Source organism: Callospermophilus lateralis, chromosome X, assembly GCF_048772815.1.
Source record: "Callospermophilus lateralis isolate mCalLat2 chromosome X, mCalLat2.hap1, whole genome shotgun sequence".
In the NCBI taxonomy this organism is placed as follows: Eukaryota; Metazoa; Chordata; class Mammalia; order Rodentia; family Sciuridae; genus Callospermophilus; species Callospermophilus lateralis.
The window spans coordinates 10,055,823-10,078,194 of record NC_135325.1 but is presented as its reverse complement, the minus strand read 5'-3'; the positions used below and the strand labels follow the sequence as shown (position 1 = coordinate 10,078,194).

The 22,372-nt window shown below is 38.9% G+C and overlaps 1 protein-coding gene across 2 annotated transcripts in view; it reads left to right on the top strand.

The window, feature by feature from the left end:
* The window catches only part of Smpx (small muscle protein X-linked), a 53,139-nt gene extending 33,297 nt beyond the window's left edge, over nucleotides 1–19,842 (top strand). Inside the window, exon 5 of one of the 2 annotated variants that reach the window (XM_077107246.1) lies at nucleotides 19,411–19,842. The gene's annotated coding sequence lies outside the window, so the exon portion shown is untranslated. Of the gene's footprint in view, nucleotides 1–6,957; nucleotides 7,247–19,410 lie in introns of those variants that run through there. The other variant, XM_077107247.1, reaches the window with a different exon arrangement.
* Nucleotides 19,843–22,372: the final 2,530 nt, after the last annotated feature.

The window sequence follows — 22,372 nt, the reverse complement described above, 5'->3', positions numbered from 1 at the left end:
TCCTGATCACTCTGAGCTAAATATAGAAATAGGAATAATAATGCCAATTCATGAGAGGGGACCATAAAGACAGAGAAGTGACTCAGCTGCCTCAGCTGGTATGAGCCAAGCCAGCATCCAGAAAGTGTTCATCCCCTTTGCTGTCCCCGCAATGTGCCCATGCCTTCTGCACTCTGCCCTTTTCTTTCAAGGCTGAGAACTGGTTGGTTTATAAATGAAATACTGTGTAAAGATTAGCTCTGCATATTTCCCCAGAGGATGGGAAGAAAGTGCACTGAAAATTAAAATCCATTAATTATTGGTGACTAATATGAGCTCATTGAAACACTTGCAAGCATCCAGGAAGACCTGTTTCTCAGTCACCACCTACACTGAGCCACTGCAGTTTGCACCAGTTGGTGAGGTGATTTCTGACCTGCAGGTGTCCTCTTTCTCCTGGAGGAGGCATTGCAGTTCCAGTTTTCAAAACCTGCAGCAGCTCTTGTTTCCAAAGTCCTTGTTTTGAGACAGCAGAATTATAAGCATTTCACTTGAGCATTTTCATTATGTTTTGGAGACTTCAAGGGATTTTTTCCTCCTCTTTCCCCAATTTTTATCCATCAAATGCATCTGGTTTGTGATTTCTGATTTTTCTCTAAAGAGAATCAGTTTAAGAAATACTTGGAGGATGAAGCTGCCATACCCCTCCTGTCAGGGAAAAGTCAAACAGTGAATCTCATACACCATTTTCCCGAACATTTCAGATGGGTTTGATGGCCAAAAAGAGACAGCTTATCTTTATAGTAATCTTTCATGTGGTCCAGAAATAAAATGAGAGCTGTGTTTGTCAAGATACCCAGAAGTGTCTTCTCTATGACATCCTGTCCTGTCTTATGCTATATCCACATCCAAATTTCAACTATTACCCTTCAGGAGTGTTCTCTCCCTTTTTCTGACATTGCTTAATTTAATAATTAAGTGATGTCTATTTTGAAATAAGAGTAAACAGGTATGCAGTTACTAATAAATACAGGTGCCAGAAAACATGAGAGTCTGGAGACTTTGTGAAATGGCTACTTAAAGGGGCATCAGGAGGAAGGCAATGAGGAAACAGATGCTTACTTAGAGTTTTATGAAATAAATAAAATCACACCTTTTACATAGGGGCTGTGGTAGCAATAACATGAACAAGTCCTTGAAATTGATATTAAAAATTCCAAAGCACTTCCATGTTTATTCTCTTTTTGAGCCCACCAGCAGTTCTGTGAGATCAGGAGGGCAGAAATTGAATTTATAGTACATTCTTACATGACTTCCAGCTTCACAATAGTTTATGATTGTGTCATATACTATTATCTCCCTCCAGAGAAAGCTAATTTTAAGCTTATTTGTGACATCAGCTTATTTGAGTTCATTTATAGAAAATGGAAGCAATCCTTTTTAACCAATACAAAAAGATCACTACATAGTTTGCAACTATAGTAGCCAAGGAGCGGGATTAGCTACAACCCATTCCATGGGGCCAGAATTGACCAGATAATGGCTCTCCTTTTATCCAGGAAGACATTTTTTTTTTTCATTGACATAGAAAGATAGCCAAGATTAACTTACTCATCTCTATTTATAGATAAATTCCAAAGGAAATGTATTGTCTCAATTTTTATTTTTATTTGCTCTTTTCCTGCTGCCTAATTTTATTTCATTTTTTAATATTTTGTCACCCTGAGGGTCATTGACCCCAGGTCCTTGTACATGTTAAGTAGGTGCTCTACCACTGAGTTCCACCCCCAACCCTCACTGCCTAATTAAAAGAATCATACTTAAGTGTAATCTTTATACACATATAAATACAACACATACAATATATATATATTTGCACTAGGATTTGGAAATCATGCTGAAATGCTACCATGTAATCCTCCCCTGCCAAAAAATACATGTCTGGGAAAACTTCATTTCAAGATGCCCCTAAATCATCACCCTACAGGTCAACTATTCTGAAAAGCTCCCTGTCATCACCAATAGCAAAATTAAAAAAAAAAAAAGGTGTCCTGTACTCCCTGAAGAATCATTTACAAATTTTGCTGCTTGTTATCTGTCAGGGGAGACAGCCTGGAAGTCATTATGACCCAAATACAATCCAATTATGGAATAATTATAGACATGCTTTCACAGCCAGGAGCGGGCCACCCTACCAACCCAGTTGGTTTCAGAGCCCCTGGCTGCACCAGCTCCCAGTGCATAGGAAGAGGAGCTCATGGCCCAGATAAGACAAAACAGCTAATAATACTCCAGTACTACAGCACAGGTGGCAAATGCCACTGCATCAAGTTCTGGAACTCCTCACCACCACTACCCCACTTCTAACCCTTCATACCCGAGTCTAGACATGGTTTCCTCTTCTGAGCAGTACTATTTCTCACTAGATAATCAAATCCTAAAATAACAAGAGGTGGTAGTCAGGGCTTTGCTTATATAGTTGGGGTCAACCTTCTATTGCTTGCTGCAATTCTGTAGCATTTACCATGGTGTGGACTTGGGCCATGGTACATGGAGGCTTGGATCACTGCTGACAACTTCACCAATCATGTAGAAGTTAAAAATGCCAACAAATTTGAGTTAGGTAAAAAAAAAGAAAGCTATCTCTATTAAAAACCAAAACAACTCTGTAAAATTTGGCCAGCACTTTCAACCTATGGAGATCATTACAGGTTTACATTCTAGCATCCAATCATGTAGTTGTTCCTCCAGGCTGGCACTGCATAGATGACCTGCCAATTTAAGAAGCTTTCTCCCTAACTTGAGATCTTGAGTAGAATAGGGACAGGGCAGCACCAAGGACAGCATCCTGTGGGCCTTTGTGAAGGAAACCTTTTAGATAGGTCTAGAGCAATGATTCTCAAAGTTTTCCATGCAGTAACATCAGCTGGTGGGATGACTTCGGCTTAGATTGCTGGGTTAAACCCCAAAGGTTTGAGTCAGTTGTTCTGGGGTTGTCCCAGAATTTGCATTTGAAACAAGTTTCCAGGGCTGCAGCTACTGTTGGTTTGGGTATCATACTTTGAGAACCATTGACTTAGAGCCAAACATCAATCTAGATAGTTTAGATCTGGGCATTCAAAGATCCTATAACTATGCTATCACCCACTCCACAGTTTTTACCTAGTGTTTGAATGTACAGTGAGACAGTTGGTCAGATTTCTTTGCTGAAATTCAGACACACTAAATACCAACGAGGCAATAATCACAAATACTTGTCATAGTCTTTCCAAGGGTCAGACATTGTTCAAGCACTTTATCTTATGAGACTTAAATGGGTTTGTACATATAGGAGCTCCAATTTATACAGATGAGAAAATGGAGGCACAGAGCAGTTACATGAATTTGCCCAAGATTGTACAACTAGACAGTGGGGCAGACAATAGTCAAATCTAGGCAGATTTCTTAATCATTACCCCAGGCAGACTCTCCACATGGCAGACAGGACAGCTCCCATGGGGATGAAATGTGTTGTGCAAATTACAAGGGACAATCCTAATGTACAGGATAAAGAATTTTGTCAATGGCATTGACTTACCAACTAGTCACTTAACCTCACTGACAGTTATGTTTTAGATAAGCGGTATCCCCTGAAAGCTCATGTGTGAGACAATGTAGGAATGTTTAGAGGTGAAATTCTCGGATTATGAGAACTGTAACTTAATCAGTGAATTAAATCATTTGAAGGATTAATAATTTGAATAACTATAGGCAGGTAGGATGTGGATGGAGGAAGTAGGTCACTTGAGGCATGCCTTTGGGGTTTATGTCTTGTTCCTAGTGAGCAGAATTCTTTCTGAAACCTGGCTGTCATGAGCTGAGCAGCCTTTTCCTGCAACACCCTTCCACCATGATGTTCTGCCTCATCTTGGACTCAGAGCTATGGAGTCAGTTGACCATGAACACCCAAAACCATGAGCCAATATAAAATTTTCCTTCCTTTAAATTGTTCTTGTCAGGCATTATGGTCACAGTGTCAAAAAGAGCTAACTCAAACACTAATACAACATTAATTTCTATTAATTCTAATACTGTTATAGTCCCAGGGCTGTCAAAATAGGGCCCATAGATCCAATTTAGCCTATCATTGAGTTTTCCTTTTAAACTTTTTTTTAACTTTGAGATTATTTTAGATTCAAATGCAGTTGTAAGAAATAATACAGAGAGATTCCTATAGGTAATGAATGGGAAGAAAGAGCAGAAATCATTTTTCCAATCTTTATGGAAATATTTCTAAGGAAGGCCTTGTCAAGTTTCAAATATATGCTGAGATAAAAAGCTGGGTTTGATAATCTTCATTCCAGCATGCTTTTATGGATGTACAGGTAGTAGAAGTAAAACACAAAAGATATTCTAAATTTGTACACTTTTCAAGTCCAAGAGCAGACAGGACCAAAGGATCACAGCTAGGCAACTTTATAGTTTTTCTCAAATATTATGACACAAGAACTAGCCAGTTTCTAAACAATTGGTTTGTCTAGTCTTGAGATTTAGGGTGAGAATTGCTCATTTTTATTCTAATTATTTTAGTCCTAGAGTTAGGCAGCAGCAAAATGCTGAATACAATTAGATACATTGTCCTTGACAGTGACTACGTTAGAGAGTCATGTGGACTTACCTGGGTGCCACTTCTGACAAATGAATTCTTTGAAAGAGGAACAGAAAGAACTAGGCATGAGAATGTTTCACAAAATTTCTAGGTAATTCTGATGTGCAGGTTGGGCTGAGAAGGGCTGAGTTAGAGGGTGTTTCTCACATCTTCCCTTAACAAGCCAGAGTGAAATCTTTCTTGCTTGTGAAAGTTTTTTTTTTTTTTTTTTGGTTGAATGTCTTTCTTTGGGATGAAAGTCTCCAAATGTGGAAAACAGCCAAGCATTCCTGAAAAGCCATGTAGTGTAAATGTGCACATATGTGTAGGGTAACTCATTGGTGCCACAGCCTCTGTTTAGGATAGAGCACAGGAAAGAGATACTGGATTATGCAGACTGCCATATGAATCCAAGGAGTAGCCAAATTGGTCTTAAAGGGGACTAAAGACATGCCAGTTCCCACAAATATTCTGTACTTCCTCAGTGTTGTGATGCGTGTCTATATCCATCAGTATATGAAGAGTCACATTCTCACAGGTCAGGTGACCATCAATGCCATTATAGCTGAATACAAAGGTCCTCTCTATTTCCCTGCTTCCCAGATTATATCCATTACTCTGAAGAATCTTTTGGGTTTAACTATGAACTCAGTAACTTTTAACCTCTATCCTAATTCATTTCCCTCTAAAACCTGCCAAGGCTGCTCTTCCCTCAAGATAATCTCAGTCATATCCTTTGGAGTGATTTATTAAAGGGAATACTAAGTAAGCCCCTATTTCACTAGAGTTTCTTTTAACAAGATCAGTCTCTGAGTGTGTAAACATAAGTGGGTTGTGTTTTAGTGTAATGTGCTAAGAACAAATTGTTGGGTACTGAGCTGTTGCACTATAAGCTTTGGTTCAAGGTCAGCCACAAAGCTGCTTTGTGACCTGTTCCCATAAAGCTGAACCCATCGGTTCTCAGGTTGCTACTTCTCTAGATTCTGGCTACTCACTTTTTCTGTCCATTTTAGAAATGCCTAATGCATTTGCAAGGTATTTACCTTGCAGCTTGGATTCAGTTTTTGACCTGTCAAATGAAATGCCAACTTTTCATGATTCCTATCGATCACATCTATTCATTGGCATAAACATGTAAGGAATGGACTTAGCCTAAGGCAGGTCTATTAGTTATCTATTGCGGTATGACAAATTACTCCAAACTTAACAACTTGAACAATAAATATTATCTCACAGTCTCTGTGGGTCAAGAATTTGTAAGTGGCTTAGGTATGTTATAGCCTAGGGTCTCCCATGAAGTGGCAGTCAAGATATCAGTTGGGACTGCAGTCATTTAAAGCCTTGATTAAGATTGGAGAGTCTACTTTCAGAATAGCCCACTCTCATTGCTAGCTACCTGGTGATGACTGTAATTAGGAGGCCTCAGTGCCTTCCCATAAGGACTTGTCCATTGGTCTGCTTGAGTGTTCTCACAACATGGCAGCTGGCTTCTCACAGAGTGAGTGATCCAAGAGAATGCAATGCAAGCAAGCAAAGTATTTTATGATCTAGCCTTGGAAGACATACTATGTCATTTTTGTAATGTTCTATTGATTATACAAGTTGGTCCTATTAACATCTTGGGGGCTACCTCTCTGATTTTTTTAACAGATGAGAAACTTGAGGTCCAGGGATGTAAGGTTTGCTTGAAGTCACATAACCATAACGCTTCAGTATTTGTTTTTCTTTCACCTTTATAGATGCTCACCAACCACAACTTCGTATATGTACTTAAAATATCAAATGCTGTTTATCTTGGGTAGATTAGAAAGATTATTTCCAAACAAAGTCAGTTTCCTTGATGCTACTCTCTCACAAACCAGATGACAAACAAGCAAAGTGCATACTCTGATCACTTGGAAAAGTGTTTCCTTTGCTTACTTGAGTTATTAGGGAGGAGATGTTTCAGGGGGGAAGCAGATATAGAGGTGAACTAAAAAGCCAGCATTTGAGGGACACATTTTAACTTTTGTTTCCTCTCTTTAGCTTATTTCCATATGCAGTGGGTTCCCCACTCTCTTCATTTCTGAGGACAAAAACTTGAACAACAAGAAAAAAGCAGAGGGTATCACCCAAATCAAACCAATGGAAGGGAAGACTCTCCTTAGGGGTTGGAATTTCATTAGTCCTAAATGAAAGAGAATTATCCAGCCCCAGGAACTCCCTAGAAGAAGCAACTTTGTTTTGGAAAAACTTGTTTCCACACACACACACACACACACACACACACACACCCATGCCTACAAAAACACAGTTTTTCAAGCAAGAAACTTAAAATCTGTGATAAATATTATCAGTGCTTTCCTTTTCAGGTCCTCTTTGAAACAGCTATCTCCTGAGAAAGGACACAGCAAGAAAGAAACCTCTTGTATATTCTCTATCCTTTTTCAATCTCTTCAAAACCGACAAGGCCTGTCATCTCTGATCAACTTAACTAGTCAGGAGACACAACAACTTTTTCCCTGCCTGACCTATTTTGTATAATGGGGCCAGTTCCTTTGCCCTCTGACAAGCTACCTTCTCTCCTGACTTCCATTTATAGTAGGGCTTTATTAATGGTTAAATTGTTAGGAACGGATCTGTCTCCCTCACAAGGCTTATTTCCCCTGTTCAATAAATTAAGCCATGGGATCCAAGAGACTGTTCATTTCTACTTTATTTAAGGTCAAAGTCTTCCCAGCCCACAAAATACTTTGAAGTGACAGGAAAGAGCTCAGTCTGAGTTCCCACTGCATGCCATAACAGTCTGGTCACTTGCCAATTATCTTGTATTTACTTGCTCCAAGTAATACTTCTGAGGCCTGTGGAAATTTTCCTCAGCTCTCCATGGAAGTTTGCGATCTGGAACTGAAACTCTTCGTTGAGGAGCACTAGGAGTTTTACCAATAGATAAGGACCTCCTTTCTCAATTCTCAAGCAAAAGCCTTTGGACAAGTGCTGAATTTTTCATGTTTGATGACCTTAAATGAAGTTTGGCAAACTCTAATTATTCACAATGCTTATTGCTGTCACACAGGTGATCTCACTGAGGTCCTACAAGTGCCAAAGTTACCTGTGAATTTCACCCCTCAAAGCTTTTCCTCACTTGCTTTTTAAATCCACTCCCCAACAAAACCCCCACAGAAGTGATAATATCACTGCACTACTGCACATTCTTCAGTGGTTCCCCATTACCCTTAGGGTGTGCACTAAATGATACAGACCAACCAGGAGTTTTTCATCCTGCATTTTTTTTCTACCCAGGACTTACCTTGCTCCAATCCTAGTGAACTTCTCTCAGTTCATGGAGGTGCTACGTTGACTCTAGGCGTTTGTACCTGCTCAGTCAGTGTTTTAGTCAGCCTTTTAACTGCTGTGACCAAAATACCCAATTTAAGAGAAGGAAAAGTTTGTTTGGGGGCTCACCATTTCAGAAGCCTCAGTCCATGGCTGACTCCATTCTTCAGGGCCTGGGATGAGGCAGAAGATCATGGCAGAAGAGTGTGGCCAAGGAAATCAGCCGAGAACAGGGCACCAGGAAGCAGAAAGAGGGCTCTGCCCATCAAGGACAAATTATAAACCAGAAAGATACAAACCCCACAGTCAGGGACCCACCTCCTCCAGTCATACCCTACTTCCTGTAATTATCACCCAGCAAATCCCTATCAGGGGATTAACAAACTGATTGGGTTAAGGCTCTCATACTCCAATCATTTTATCTCTAAATTTTCTTGCATTGCCCACACATGAGCTTTGGGGGGACACCTCATATCTCAACCATAACACCCAGAAAATTCTTTTCCAATCTTTCTCACCTCCATTACCAATTATCTGGCTAACTCTTACCCATGAGTCAGGTCTCATCACAGTTTTACACTGAGCCCTAAGCCTTTCTTTTCCCCAGTTTAAATAAATGCAGTTTCTGAAAAGCCTTTGCATGGCCCCTTAAGCTGGATAAGGTATTCATAGTTTTCTGTGTTCGTCCCATCATGGCAGCACCTATCACAATGGAGGAGTGAATTGCCATCACTTATGTTGTTGTCAGACTTTCCTTCTAGATGTTAAGTTCCATGAAGAAGAGTAACCTGTTTGACTTGTCCACCATATATGTATCTAATACGTTTCCTGGCCTACAGTGCAATCCAATTAGACAGGAATTCTGTTTTTCACCTTTAGGACCTTTTAGTACATGTAAGTATAGAGCCAAAAAGAAATATAAATTTATTTCCAAAAATGACCTCAAAAACAGATGCAAATATTTAAGAAAGAGTTACATGTAAAACTACCTAAAATTTTCTCATTATCAGCCCAAGATTCCTTTATCATAGAGATTTTTTTTTACCTCAACTCAAATCTCACTTCTTTCTTTCTGAGAATCACAGTTTTACACTGAGCCCTAAGCCTTTCTTTTCCCCTGTAATGTAGACTCAATTCATTTCTTTCAATTTTCCTCTACCCATTTAGATCTCCCTCCACTATAAGCACCATGAAGAGCTTGAAGCTAAGATGACATAGACTGAAAATCTTACTTGGAAGACAGAGGAGGAGGAAGGAATGTGTTGACTTATAAGCTTTTTGTGGGCCTTTGTCTCAGAATAATAGCAAAAGTGCACAATGATAATGTAGGAGGCACTCTGCTAAATGTATGAATATGTCATCCTTATAACCATCCTATGAGCTTGACACTATTATTTTCATATCCATCAGAAAAACAGTGGGGTTTATGTGGTTAAATAACTTGCACATGATGCAAGGTGGCACGGGTAGAAAGCAGGAGAGCTGACATGTGAAGGCAGCTTCTGCTGTGGAAACATCTCCATAGTGAGCATGCAGGAAAACCCCAGCTGAATGTAGAGTCTGGATCCTATCTGGGAAATAGCTCAGAGACCGGCAAGGCAAAGGATGTTGAAGCTGTTTCTGGATGAGTTGATTGTGAGCACATGTCAAAACTTTATTTTAGAGTTGTTTCAAGTAGCTTCAAAAATCCAGTTCAAAAAATGTGGAATTCGGCTGGGGTTGTGGCTCAGTGGTAGAGTGCTTGCTTAACATGTGTGAGGTACCAAATTCAATCTTTGGCACTACATAAAAATAAATAAGAGAAATTTTTAAAAATGTGGAATAGGAAATAATGTGGTCAGATAACATTGTGAAACCAGGTACAAGTGATCATTAAACTCTGTTACAAGGCAAATCTAGTGAGGCAGGTAAATCTAATATCCCTGAAGGATCTCTTAATCTCATTAAAGTTGATCAGAAAATCATATGTTTATCAGCAATGTTTCCCAGAAGGAACCACTTATTTCACCAGAACACAAAGCTCTTTACTAGCTCAGGTTTGTGAGCATTTTCTTTCACAGGAAACAGCTCTCTCTGGACCAGTGTTTCTTCACATCAGTATTTTGACATTTGGACCAGATAACTTTTTGTTGTGGGTGCTGTTCTGTGCATTGTTGGATGGCCCACCCTCCTCCTGTTGGCTGTAATAACCAAAAATGCCTAAACATATTAACAAATGTAGAGTGGGGGTGGGCAACCCCCTCCCTATTGAGAACCACCACTTTCAACCTTGAATTCTCCAAACATGGTCCATGAATCAATAGTGCTCCTTGGGAGGCTGGGCATGCACAGTCTCAGGCCTCACTCCACATGTTTTGAGTCAGAATCTGCATTTTAACAGGATCCCCAGGTCACATGGACATTGAAGTCTGAGAAGCCCTTCTAGACCAGTGGTTCTCAACCTTGATTACACACCAGAGCACCTGGGAAACTTTAAAAAATATTGATTGCACCTCCAGAGTCTAGTATAACTGGTCTGGGGCAGCCTGGACTTTAGGATTGAAAACAACAACAAATAGCACTGCCCAGGTGATTCTAATGTGCAGCCAACTTTGAACTCCTGTTCTGGGTTTTCAAAAAGAAGAAAATTCTCCACAACACTGGGAGTGATTTATATAAAAAAGGCTACAAACAAGACCTCAAATATCCAACGCTTCTTTTCTTTCCATAAATATCCTTTCATGACTTCTTAACTCTCTTAGGATTATAACATTAAAGTCCTTTGGTGATATCTTCAAAAGATAGAATTTGGCTATAACTAACTTTAAAAATAATGGTTGAATGATTGGGGGTGGGATGAAAGCATTAAGCTTCCATGATAAGCTTTTAAATAAGAGCCATTGAAATAATCCCTCCAAACGCTGATCATTTTTAAAAAGTCTATACTTGGAAAAAATACATTAAATAGCAAACCCTATCAAGAAAATTGTTTTGCATGAAATGTATAATTATATAAAGAGCCCATGCAAATTGGGAAGCAAAACACTAACACCTTAATAAATAAATAGTTAAAGAAAATGAACACACAATTCACAAAAGTGGATGTAATTAGCAGAGAAGCATGAAAAAATGTGCAGCCTCATTAGAAATCAAAGGGATGCTCAAGAAAACAAAGTTAACAATTTTCCTCTTAGAAAATTCCAAAGATGAATGGGAAAATGATCATGAGACAGACATACTCATTCTCTCCATGGGTATTGAGAGTCTCCCGCATAGCAGGCACTATAGTAGCATAGGTGATGAGGATGGGGGGGTTAATAAATGAAGAAAGTCTCACACCTTGTGGATTTTTATCTCTTCCAACCTATGTATGCCTTGATGGAAGTCCTTCCAAAAGACAATGTTCATGCGGAAAAAATTGTTTATTTAAGATTTAAAAACTGATTGAAAACCCACATGTTCAATAATAGGATTTCAATCAAGCAAATTCTGATGCAGTCTCCTGATGAAATACTACAGACACTGTGGCATAATAATGAGACATAAAAAATGCAAACACTGTAACTGGGAAAATGTAGTGGTGGAGTAAATTTTGAAAATAAAATGTGGCTTTGTTCTTACTCTTAATACACACAATATACATTTATATATCTAAAGCTCTAAGGAGCCCTAAAATTAAGAAATTGTATTATCTTTCCTTAACTAAGTATGTTTTTAAAAATGTTTGTATTGACACATTATAGTTATATATAATACTGGGGTTCATTTTGACATATTATGAATGGATGGAATATAATTTGCTCCACTTTGTCCCCAATACTTCCTTTTCCCCTCCTTCTTTCCCTCCCCTGTTCCCCTACCTCTACTCTACTGGTCCATCTTCTATTTATTTATTGTTTATTTAATTGGTGCTATATACACACACACACACTCACCATGGTATATTCATATATATATACATAGTATAATTTGGTCAATTCTAATTTAACTGACCACAGAGGATTTTTTTCTCCCTCCCTTTCTTTCAAAAGTGAAACTTCTTTTATCACCTGTTGGAATTAGTATTTCTCAAACAAAATAACAAAACTTTGGGGATATGCTGGCATGTATGATATTCATAGTTATGTAAAGATAAAAGCCATACATGGTTATATATAGGTCCTCCTTTTTATGATGGGGTTGTGTCCATTATAAGTTGAAAATACCAAAGTTGAAAATGCATTTACTATGCCTAGCCCACCACACATCATAGCCTGGCTAATTGGGAGTTCCTGATTTTTCCACTGCCCAGCATGGTGGTAGAGGAACATATCATGTCTTGATAGCCCAGGAAAAAATCAAAATTCATCATTCAAGGTACATTTTCTACTTAATGTGATTGCTTTTGCATCATCAAAGCAAAGAACACAAATTGAATCAGATGACTTTTTCCCCTGTCTGGACTTGATGAGGAAATGCCATATTCACTCTTTCTTTTCCCATAATAATGGTTTACCCTGTTTACCTCTACTAACTCCTAACATACTCCTAAGGCAACACCTTTAAAAATCATAAGTTGAACCATTGTAAGTTGGGGACAAGCTGTAGATAGTAAAAAGAATCTCAACAAAAGGCTGGGGCTGTAGCTCCATAGTAAAGCACATGCTTAGTGTATGAGAGGTCCTGAGTTGAGTCTGTATCAAAACCACAATAATAACAACAACAACAACAAAAACCCAATCAAACAAAAACCCCCAACACTTCATGCTGTTCATGTCAGATTTCAGCATTTTACTCTAGGAAAAAAAAATATACACACACACACACACACACACACACAGAGAGAGAGAGAGAGAGAGAGAGAAAGAGAGAGAGAGAGATATTTGTGTGTATCTATCTATATCCCCTCTCTCTCTCTCTCTCTCTCTCTCTCTCTCTCTCTCTCTATATATATATATATATATATATATATATATATATATATATATTTATATATATATATATTTATATATGCTTGTTTTTGGTTCCAGGGATAGAACCTAGGGGTGTCTAACCACTGAGCCACATTCCCAACTCTTTTTATATTTTATTTTGAGACAGGGTCTTGCTAAATTGCTTAGAGCCTCACTATCTAGAAAATATTTTTAAAATGCCTCTAAGAAGACAAGAAACATTTTTGATTAAATTTTGGTGTTCCTTAGGACAGAACAAGTACACATATTTAAATCAAAATTTTGATACACTACCAATATATTTATTTTTATCAGTTATTGCCACTGGTGTCTCTAATATACTGTCAGTATTTTACAGAAATTTTGAAAAATAATTTAGTGTAAGGGAAAGAGCTCCAGACCAACTTTTCTTCCTGAATTAGCCATTTTTTTAACTGGCTGTATGATCTTGGACAAGAGACTCAAACCATCTGGATTCAAATTTCTTAATTTCTAAAATGAGAAGCAATAAAAACCCTCTAATTTCATTCATATTTGAAAATAAGTTTAACTATTTTGAAAGATAAAACTTTATGGTTATATCTTTGCTTGATGGTACATCAAAGGCTGTACTTTTTTTAATACTGAGAATTTGAACCACTCATCATGATCATTGTTATTATAAAAACAGAGTCAATCTGTATGACCATGTGGTTTCCAGGAGTATGTTTCTGGAAGAAAGCAGAGAGGCCTATATTTGTTTTCAGGTGTTCTGTTAACTATGTCAAGAAATTGGTTTTCTATTTGGTTGTTCCAGAACCCATGGCTACCACAGATCATTGCTAGACAATTGTAGGAGGATTCTGGGTATTTCCCATATAATTACCATTGTATCTAGGATTCAAATGCTAAGGTATACACAACATAGAAGAATGTTCCTGTATTTGGGAAGTCAGAAGCTTTTGGTCAAGATAGTCATTTCTTCAACTTATCACTTCTTCTACCTCTCAATATTGTTGACCTCTGCTTTGCCAGGGAAATCTCGAGTCAGTATTTCCACAATGAAGTCAGTGGCCCCTTTGAAAACAGGGAGGAATATGTTCTGATGGATGGAGAGAAATTTTCCACAAACTCTCTAGCTACCTGTGGTAACTTAGATGATGCCCCTTTCTTCATCAAGATCTCACCAACCAAATTAAGTTTGTGTCTCAGCTTCCTGTGGCCCCTAACTCTGACCATGTATCATGCTATCAATAGAATAAAATTTAAAAGCTCCTTTTGAATTTACTTTAATGAGATTTGACCTGGATATGTAATTTGCCTTTTCCTTGATGTCACTCAAATTCTCCATGTCTTACACACAATGCTACTTTACTCTGGATTTCAGGTGAAGAATTTTGCCAGAACAAATGTCTTGTTCTTCAAGCCTCTCTCATCTTCTCTGTTTTTAAATAGTCACTGGTAGAAACAATTCAGTTATCATTGTTGCCACCAAAGGCTTCATGATATGCCAGAATCAATTTTGGTGCATGTTTCATAGCTTAGGAAAAAATTTTCTAATTTTTCAGAATTTTGTTTCATTGATCTTATTAGTGGCTGTTTTGGATAAAAGAAAGAATTCTGGGTTTGGAGTTGAGCGTAACTCCAAACTGTACATGTCTTGTCTCTATGACCGTGTGTGTGTGTGATATTCCCTAACACTTTCCTCATGGTGGTAGTTGTAATGATCACATAGGACAATGTGTGTGAATGTGCTTTGTAACCTCTAGAGGGCTCCACAAATGCCAGGCTCTTATCTTTATTTCTGATGCCCTCTATCGAACTTCAAAGTGTTCACTGGTTTTCTCTGGGCATGTGGTGGGCCACTGCAAATGAAAACAGAGTGTGAAACACTGCCCGTCTCCCAACTACTTTTGAGTGTCACTGTGTTTATGGCTTTATGATTTAGCACCACATAGGAGGAAGTAATTGTTGCACCGCCCCCTGAGTGTCTGGTTAAAAGACCAAATGCAGTGTCTGGTTAAAAGATCAAAGTGTTGAGAAGACTCCGTTTCCCACATGATATATGTAGGGCCACAGTGACTATGAGTAACACAGCTATAAATGGGTCATGGCAAGGCGTAAACATCACATGCTCCTCAGGCTGGATGTGGTGTGACACAAGGGGGAAATTTAGCCTATCTTAGCACCAGCCAAAGTGTCCCTTGCCCAGAAGTAAACTAGAGGTTGGGCTTCCATTTAAAAAAAATCTGGGTGTAAAAGTTGTGGGGTAACTGGTGAGTGACTTTTTAGCAGGGTGCCTCACTTTCCCCATCCTTCTTACAAATGCCCCCATACAGAAGGACAGGGCACAGGAGAATAGCTGACAGCTGTTGTCTAGGCAGCAAATCAATGTGGCCCTGGAGACTGCCCAACACACTTGCATTCCAATGCCCCAACAAACAAGTGTGCTTTACAGCATGGGCAATTTTAGCTCTGGATCCCTTCCCATTGATTTCCATTTCTAAATTTGAGCCCTGACGCAGAGCAGGGAGCTCAGGTCTCTGGATTCCTGAATTTCTGTCTTCTGATATCTTCCAGGCATTCCTAGCATATGCCAACTCCCATGAGGCCAGGGTTGGAGATTCTGGTCCTCTGTGGCTTTGTACTCCAGGTTGGATTATATAAGACCTTATCCATAAGCTTATCCATAAGCAGAGTCCAGTGTTCAAGATGGGACATCTCAAATTCTACTGATACCCAGGAGAGGAAAAGGGATCTGGAGGCACAGTGTGATCTACAGGATAACTGCAATGTTTTCTCTCTTTCATCCACTGCCTCCTGTCTGGCTTCTTCTAGGAGGAAGAATCAGGTTCACTTTTTAGATCAAATGAGGTAACTGTATAAATCCATGGTGGAGTGTCCAGAACATAGTAGGTGTTCAAGACTGGTATAGTCACCATCAGCTCTTTTTCCACCCCCATATGAAGCCACAGGTTGACAACACTGCCAGAGTTCCCATCTTTAGTCAGAGTTTGACAGGTATCTTTGGCCCTTGGGCACTTTGGGTAAAGGGGAAGAGCCCAGATCCCCTACAGCTAATGTTGCATAAGTAATATTTCTCAGTATAGCCACAATTTTATCTACCTTAGTTCAGAGTACATATCAATCCTGCCATATAAATGGCACTGATCTGTGGGTTGCAGATAGTGCTTCCCAGTCTGAATATTTCTTGGAGAGAAATCACACCTCACAGAACATGCTTTAGTGACAATTTGCTATGGATCATCACCCCTTTTATGCTGGTCAGAGAAGCCTACGGAATGTCTCAGCTTCAAGGGCACCTTGTCATGGGCCTCTTACTTAGCCAGGGAGACTGGGCCATATGTCACCCAGCACAGTGACCACAGCAGTAAAGTGAATAGAGCATACCGTGGCCATGATGGGACTGTGGCTAGGGTCTAGAGCAAAATTGACAGCACAGTGGAGACCCAGCACATTAATCAGCACTTCTGGTCTACTGCATCTATGAACCTCTTGCTCATTCCTGCTGCATCACATTGAAGAATGTGGGTTTGGCTGTAACTACAATTTCAGCCTTTTTTCTGTTCTCATTTTTCCAGTGGCCCAAATCATCAGTTCCCTGGTCTCTGCTATATGGCAGGTACCATGATAGGCAATGGAATGTAAAAATGAATAGAACATGTTTAGACCCTACACAGGGTCACAGCCTAGTGGCAGGAGAGCTATAAAAGAAACCATGTTAGGAGTGAGATGATGCATATAAGCAAATGATTACAATCCAGTATGTTACATGGAGAGTCATGAGGAGGCAGGATTTTAGTCCAAAGTTATAAGCAAAGAGGGGGAGGCCTGATGGCTCTTGTGTTAAAGAAGCATTAAGTAAGTGGTCCAGTGAACTCAGAGTACAGGTGAATGAGAGAGAATGGTCAGAGATGGGGCTGGCATGGTGCACCAGGATGAGGCTTTGAAATTGCTGGTTAATGATACATATGTCCTGTGGAAACCCTGGACTGTGGAGATGATGGTATTTTACTTTTTTTCGGTGACTAGCATGCACCAAAAATTGCTTAAAAACAAGCAATCTAAATATCTATTAACAGATGAATAGATAAAGAAAATGTGATGTAAATGTACAATGGAATACTCTACAGCTTTCAAAAAGAATTACATTTTGTACTGTGTGACAATATGGATGAACCTGGAGGACATTAGGCAGAGTCACAAAAGGACAAACACCATATAATTCCACTTACATGAGGTAGATAAAATAGTCAAACTCATAGAATCAAAGAGTGGAATGATGGTTGCCAGGGGCAGAGGGAAGAGGAAAAAGGAAGTTATAAATCAAGAGGTATAAAGTTTCAGTCAAACAATACGAATAAACTCTAGAGTTCTGCTGTATAACACTGAACCTAAAGTCAACAATCCTTTATTGTATAACCAAAAATCTGTTAGGAGTGTGTATCTCATGTTGTGTTCTTACCACATTAAGATAAAAGATAAGCAAATAAAATAAAATGCTAGAGAAATACAAGGGACTATGTCAACTGCTATTGAGAGCATTTTCAGTTTTGCAACTATTAATATCTCTCTACCTTTCCCTCTGGTTCCCAAACCATCCAAACCTTCCATGTCAGTGGAGTAAAAAGAGCCTCAGAGTCAGGACAACTGAATTAAAATTCCAGTTTTTCCATTTGTCAGCTATGACACTTTGAGCTAGTCACTTAGCTTTTGGAACCTTTATGTATTTCATCTTAACAATGAATACACCACATCCTGCATCATAGCAGTGCTACAAATGTTCAATGACACAAGGGGCTTTGTGATCTATAAAGAAATATACAGGAAAGCAAAGCTTTCTAACAGATCTCTGCAATAGACTTCTCCTCAGGACTCACTGGCCAGACCTGGGACTCATGGCTCCCACTAGCTGTAAGAGAGATTAAAAAAAATAAGAGTATTTGGCTCACCAGCCTTTGAAGTAGAGAAAACTGGGCTTTGTGGAGAGTATGAAGCCATAGTTTTTACCTTAGCAGGGAGAGGACCCTTGTTGGCAGAGTTTTTATTCCTTCCAGCTATTGGTAATGAAAAAATTTGAGTATTCAATTTAGAAAATACTTATCCCATTTATATAAGTAAAACACACAAAGAAAGACACCAAAGATTAACAGAAAACAGATGTATCAGTGATGTTCAAGAATCCTTGCATTACAAGAACTTTGCAAAAAAATGGCACATGTCAATTAACTATTGCTTCATGACAAACTACCCCAAATCCAATGCTTAAAAACCACTTTTTAAAAGTATTTTTTTCAGAGGTTGGGGTGTGGCTCAGTGATAGGGTACTTGCCTCGCATGTGTGCGGCCCTGGGTTCAATCCTCAGCATCACATAAAAATAAATAAAATGAAGGTATTGTGTCCAACTACAACTAAAAAATAAATATTTAAAAACCATTTTTAAAAATTCTAGATAATTTGTTTGGGCTCAGCTAATCTTGGCCAGAAATATTAATGAGTCTTCAGGTCAGTTGGGGGCTCTCTACTACATGAGGCTGTACAATTAGGGTTGCTCTGATCTCCTTGTTTCTCATCCTTCTCTTGGGATCAGAGGCTAGCCTGGGCATACCCTTGTTACAGCAGAAATACAAGAGACCAAGCAAAAGCATGTGAAATTTCTTGGCGTGTAGGCTTAGAACATCATCACTTCTGCCTCATTTTGTTGACCAAAGTAAGTCACATGGGCAAACTCAAGCATGAGAAATTATATCCCACCCACAATGGTAGGAAACTACATAGCAGGAATGGATATAGAGGGGGGTGACAGAATGGAGCCATGAATGCAAATCTGTCTCAGGCACCAAAGGTCTTGGAATTTATGGTCATAAGATTAGCATTACACTCTAAATCTTCACAAGGAAGCCATTCTAATTTAGTTTGCAATTATTTAAATCACTGGAGCTGAAGTTGATGGTCACACCTTCTACCCATAGTTCGTTTTACATTCATGGAATTGAGATGAAATTTCCAAGTGAAAATGGGGTCTTGTGTCCCATTTGGCTTGTACCAATCAGATTGATTTATAACCTGTCCCTAAAAGTATCTCATGGAAACTCATGACAAACGTAGGGGACATTGTATTAAATTAGCTAAGCCAGAAACAGAATGACAAATACTGTATGATCTCTCTTATGTGTGAAATCTGAAGAAGTTGAACTCCCAGAAGTAGAAAGTAGAATGGTAGTTGCAGGGGACTGTGTTAATGGGGAGATGTTGATTAGAAGGTGCAAAATTTCAGATATGAGAGGACTATATTCTGGAGATCTGGTGTATATATAGCATGGTGACAATGATAATGGTAATAATAATGTCTTGTATACTTGAAAATTGCTGAGAATAGGTCTTAAATGTTCTTATAAGAAGTTAGAATGTAAAGTGATGAATATGCTAATTATCTTGGTTTAATTATTTCACAATGCATGCATATATCAAAGTATCATGCTGAATACCATAAATATATATATATATGATTTTTATTTGTTTACCATGCCTTAAAATAAAGCTGGGGAGAGAAAACTAGTGTTTTTTTTCTTTTGCAGGCTTGATGTGAAGAATTAAAAATGAAGAGAGTGGATTCAAATGAATATAGCTCAATAAAAACTTTTCTATATTTGTATGAAGATTATGAACTTCCTGAATGCCTGAGACTCTAGCAGAAATGGCCTGTTTGTACATTTATATCTCTTCCTTCTAGTTGGCTGCATTTCACTTTAATTTATCTTCATTTGTGGCAACTTGCAGAGTAAATCAGCCCATAAATTTGCCACCTGAAGGGTGTGGTTTTGAGGAGGGATATGATTTTATGGAGCAGGATATGGCAATGTGTGTAACAGCGATTTTGATGGAAAGATCTCTAAGCTACTTCCCACAGTCTCTTGGTCAATATTTGGAATGCATTTTAGTTCTTCACCTTTTAAATTATGTCAATAAACTTTTTATGAGTTCAAATAAATATCAGAGTAAATGTAAAATCTGAATCTAGACTAAATTAATTTTCACATCTTCAGACAGCCACATATTCACTAACATGGAGAGAAATAAGATGTAAAAATGAGCCAAATCCTCTATTACCTAAGTGTGGGCTTCTTATTCTGAATTATTAGCTACTACGAATAACACTATGGCTGGGTGAACATTGCACACAAAATTAAATATTGCCTGAGGGATTGGATATCACTGATGTTCCTTCTCCAAAGATGACATTTGTGGAGAGTGCATTTGACTTCCGTAGAGGCTCAGAAACTCCCCTCACTCAAATGGAATAGAGTTTATTGTAAGGCATAATAAAGTTGAGAGATCAGAACAAAAGAGAGGGGCAGATCATATGTTAGTTGTGCAAAGGAACATGAAACATGCCACCTGCAGCTCAGATGAAGAGTCTCTGTGTAAATTTAATCAGTGTCCAACACTATCACAGACTAAAAAGAATCACACAAGCAACTTCACAGTGCAAGGACACGAGTGACCGGACGATCAAAGGCCATGGTGTTCAAAACACAAAGGGTGTCACCTACCTGGTATGCACAGACCTCAACACCACTTCTGGGGCTAAACGACTTTTATCCTTGCCTCAGAGCCAGCTGTTGTAAAAAAATTCGATGTGCTTCTAAAAAGCCCAAGTGGAAATGAATCTGCTTTTCTGTTTTGCAGAGAGTGGTTTCCAAAAGCAAGACTATCATTGCCCACACCTGTGACTGGCTGGAGACTCTCTGATGCCTGATGGGTTTACATTTTCCTGAGGGGTTGCCCATCTGGTTTTAGGTCCTAGGTGTCTTGCTGGACTGTGGTTTATCTTGGTGATCTACATCTAATATATGTCTATGGGGTGGGGAAGATCAATCAGAACTGCCAGCCTATCATTTGTCAGTAGAGCAGGTGAACAAGTTCTAAATAATATGGTGCTGGGTTGCCTCAGGCTGTCTCTTTCCTTCCTAATTGTCATGGTTGGGTAGGGTTACAACATTTACCTCAGTCTTCACTTTGTTTAAATATAAATTATCCACACTCAGTTTCAAAATTAAGTTCTGGTTCAGTGTTATGAAAACTGTCTTCATAATTTAATAAGTCTCCCAAGACACATTTGCAGCATAATGCAGACTGAAGCCATGAGATGAATTCAATAGATTTTTTGAGAGCTTTAAATGTAATGTGTATTTTATTTTGTTAATGTTCAAATTCACTATGTGTAGGATTTAGGAGTTCCATATTCTATCATTCATTGCTATTTTATAATATAGGAAAATTTAGAGCTTTGGCTTTCTATAAAGCTATAATTTAAAAAAATCAGGGCTGGGGCTATGGCTCAGTGGTAGAGCGCTCACCTAGCATATGTGAGGCACTGCATTTGATTCTCAGCACCGCACACAAACAAACAACAACAACAACAAAAAGGTCCATTGACAACTAAATATGTAAAAAACTAAAGTTTAAAAAAATTTACATATTTCATGGTAAGTAGCATACCATAAATCATGGGCTAGGGGTATGACTCCATGGCACAGTGCTTTCCTAGGGCTTGGGTCCCATCACCACAAAACAGAAACAAGAATACCCATGCATCAGCCAGGTATGGTGGTACACTTGTAGTCCTAGGTTATCAGGAGGCTGAAGCAGGAGGATCACTGGAGCGCAGGAGTTCAAGGCCAGCCTGGGCAACATATTGAGACCTTGTCTCAGGGAGAAGAAAGCCATACATGACTCGGAAACACACTTATCTTATGGGTTTGTAAGCAACCAGTTATTATGCAACTTTTGTATGGGAGAGAAACAAGTTTAAGTAGTTGAAGAGTTATCAGGAAAGAAAAAAAAATCCTAGAAACAACACCTATTTGAGTAAGAAAAGCATAAGCTACCATATCCAGTTTTTAGCGTGAGTGCTGTAAATGATGATTAGCATTTTATTGTGTACTCAAAGATATAACATCCACTCTGCCCACATTTGATAGATATGTCAGGCTCTATATTAAGTTCTGGGGAACACAGAGCAAATTCACCCAGAAAATCACCTTGCTTAAAATACCCCCCCCCCCAAATCACTCCCTCTCATCCCTTCCCCAAATCTGGGATCTTCCTATATTGTACTTGGAACAGTGAAGGAAAAAGGCCCTGCTGGATTCATGACTGAATGGGACAATTGGAAAGCTTCTCCCTTTGGATCAGAAACCATAGAAAACACTGTTCAGAATCATCTCAGCCACTCATTTTGCATGATCTTTATATTTTGAGAGCACAGACTGGATGTAATTAGCTTTGTTTCCAAGGTTGCTTACTGAATAGCTGAATGGCACAGTAGTATTCTAGAAGTTAGGCCCTGGGCATGGGGGATGATAATTACCCAAATGAATCCCTCATTTTTAACTAGAGCAGCTAGAGGATTTACAAAAAGCCTCCCATTGTGATTAGGTCCATGTAAGGAACGCTACTAATTTGAATGTGCCATCCTGTGAAATCCCCTCTCCTACATTCTTGGGCTGACCTAGAATCAGGGTTTCCCCTTTGGGA